General features: G+C 30.6%; 1 long non-coding RNA gene across 1 annotated transcript in view; it reads left to right on the top strand.

Moving 5' to 3' along the window:
• Positions 1 to 601: 601 nt before the first annotated feature.
• The window catches only part of LOC137635510 (uncharacterized), a 28,633-nt gene continuing 25,969 nt past the window's right edge, over positions 602 to 3,265 (top strand). Inside the window, exon 1 of the long non-coding RNA XR_011042695.1 lies at positions 602 to 740. This is a non-coding gene — a long non-coding RNA (uncharacterized lncRNA). The remainder of the gene's footprint in view (positions 741 to 3,265) is intronic.

The following is a 3,265-nucleotide window of genomic DNA, read 5'->3' on the forward strand; positions in this document are numbered from 1 at the left end:
AATAATTTTTAAATATATCCCAAGCAAAATAATGGAATTTCATCTAGTTAAAAGGCTATAGAACGCAGACTATAGTGGAAGTCCCTGATTGGTTGAAGCAATTCTTTAACCAGGGGACAATTTTTGGGGAATTGTCCCCAAATCTAGGAATTTTTAGAGGTTTTTGGGAACATTAAGTGTGGGAATTTCATCACGTCTGGTAATTGTAAAATACTATCGAAATTCTCGTGATTAATTCAGTCTTCAATAAGATTTATAACGACTGAGAATGACTTAATTACTTTTTGTTTTCATTTGGCATAACATTCATTACACTTATGATTTGATTAATATATCTTTCAGAGGAAAAACTGAAATCTGAACATGAGTTCGTCATTAAGAAATAAATTTTACTTTTTTTGGTTTCACAAATACCATAATTAAAATTGAATACAGAATATGATATAATAATAGAAGATACAGGCATAGGGCCTACACAGCACAGAATTTAGTAGCCTACAGATTCAATTGTTTAGAAGACCACCTGGAGAAAATAATTCTGGTCTTGGGAACTTTTAGTGACCGTCTAGGGATTTCCCTGACAGTGTAGACGGTAGAAGAAGATTCTTTTACCAGACACAGACAGAGGAAGGAGGGATTAAGTTGTCTTTAAACTTGTGGTTATTCTGTGAACAGTGAAGACTTTAATTGAAGTCCTTTCTTTTACCTTGTGGTCCTGCAAACAACGAAGGATTTAATGAGTAAGTAGGGACACACTTTAGAAGTTTTTATTACTTATTTTATGTTCTAGCTGTTTTATTACTCAAAATACTGGAAATTCGAATATCTTGTAGGTACTGTAGGTAAACGAGGGAATTTCTTTAAGGGTCTTTTATTGGCGAAGAAATTTGATAAAAGACGATTACAAGAGGGTCCTTTTAGCTATAGTAATTCTCTTAATTGATTAAAGGTTATTAAATGATTGTTTATAGTTGTGGCATTAACTTTTCAATTAACAATAGTAATTTGTATAACTGTGTGTTGTTTGAGTTCTAATTACACTGTAATCACTTAGAATTATTTGTTATTATAAGAATGAATTGAGAATATACTAATGCCTGTAGCCGTAGGCCTGGATTTTATAATCCAAATCAAATTTCAATAATATCTACTTTCGATGGATTTTTTTTTTCGCGTGGTTGAAATAGAGGGTGGTATCATTTTAATATCTGCTTAATGTTTTATTAGAAAATGACAGAACTGTTTTTAATCATTATGATTTAATCTGATATGAAATTTTATTAGTTTTTTTTCACATTTGTTTGTGATGGTGATTAGATGTTGTGAAAATTGCGTAATTTGTGAAAATTATTTGCATTGAAAAAGTGTAAGGAGGAATCGAGAATTTCAAGTGATGTGTGTTAGAAAATTATTTAACTAAAATATATTTTTGTGAACAACTCGACATTCACACAAACATTATTTTACTAATACAAAAATTCTGTATGATTCGGTATATACATACTATATGAATACACATAATCAGTTGAATGCAAATGCATACAATTCTTGAGACAAATATATAAGCTACGGTGATTTTGCTTTTAAGAAACAACCATTGTTTCACTTTACATTAGTTTGACAACTAACAGTATTAGCCAACGCCCAAAAATTACTTACTTCTGATGGCTGCTTTTCCGGTCCCATACAGCAGGGGAACCCCCGGTCACATACAACAGGGGAGCCCCTGGTCCCATACAGCAGGGGAACCCCCGGTCCCATACAGCAGGGGAACCCCCGGTCCCATACAGCAGGGGAACCCCCGTTCCCATACAGCAGGGGAACCCCACTCTCTACAGGACCTCCACTGTTGTTTTACCTTGTTCGTTCAGAGTATTTAACGTTTAGTATCATATATTGTTCATTTACTGTTAAATCGTCACTGTCAAAAGACTCATGAAATAAGAAAGTCTTCCGTTTCCTCTTGAAAGCCTTAATGTCTTCAATCATTCGGATGTTTCGTGGGAGCTTATTATAGAGTCTCGGGGCCGCATATTTAAAGGCTCTAGAGCCTAAAGTAGACATAAATCTAGGTTCCAACAATTTGAAGCCATCTCTCTCTCTCTCTCTCTCTCTCTCTCTCTCTCTCTCTCTCCTCAACTAAAGTAAGTTGCTTGAGGGTAAACTCGGGCACACTATTCTATCCCATTTCTCTTTTTGTTTTCTTAAAGTTTTTATAGTTTATATAGGAAGGTTTTATTTTAATGTTGTTACTGTTCTTAAAATATTTTATTTTTCCTTGTTTCCTTTCCTCGCTGGGTTACTTTCCCTTTTGGAGTCCCTGGGCTTGTAGCATATTCTGCTTTTCCAACTTGGGTTGTAAATTAGCAAATAATAATAATAATAATAATGATAATAATAATAATAAAATAATAATAATAGGTGGCTTAGTTTAATAATAATAATAATTGTAATAATAATAATAATAATAATAATAATAATAATAATAATAATAATAATAATAATAAGTGGCTTAGTTTAATAATTAATAATAATAATAATAATAATAATAATAATAATAATAATAATAATAAGTGGCTTAGTTTAATAATAATAATAATAATAAGTGGCTTAGTTTAATAATAATAATAATAATAATAAGTGGTTTAGTTTAATAATAATAATAATAATAATAATAATAAGTGGCTTAGTTTAATAATAATAATAATAATAAGTGGCTTAGTTTAATAATAATAATAATAAGTGGCTTAGTTTAATAATGATAATAATGTGGTTTAGTTTAATAATAATAATAATAATAATAATAATAATAATAATAATATCTTAGTTTTCATCTTAAGGGCCTCATTACCTTGATATCCAAGTCAAACAAAAGCTGAAAATTACTGTGATAAAAACATAAGTAGGAACACGGCTTTTGTTATTTCGTATTTTTTTCCCTTTTTTATTGAGAAAATATTTTTTGGAAACTTTTATTTAAAGTAATTTGTATTAAACTATTGTCAATAATTATCTCGTTAGTTAATGGCTAAACTCTTACCGTAAGTAGAATGGGGGAGGGAAGGTTCCTTGCCAGTTTTCCGACCAGACAGAACTGGTTTTCCTCATATTTGCTCTTCGTTAAGAAAACGATGCTACTCGTTGTCAGTGAAATTAAAAAAGAAAATCTTGTTTTAATCTGAAAATGGGAAATCCTTATTAATGCTCTTTTGGCAGCTTTCAAGAAAAACCTGAAGCTTTATCTCTTTGGAAAGTGTTATAATAG

The sequence above is a fragment of the Palaemon carinicauda genome, unplaced genomic scaffold (genome assembly GCF_036898095.1).
Source record: "Palaemon carinicauda isolate YSFRI2023 unplaced genomic scaffold, ASM3689809v2 scaffold1331, whole genome shotgun sequence".
NCBI classification, from domain to species: domain Eukaryota; kingdom Metazoa; phylum Arthropoda; class Malacostraca; order Decapoda; family Palaemonidae; genus Palaemon; species Palaemon carinicauda.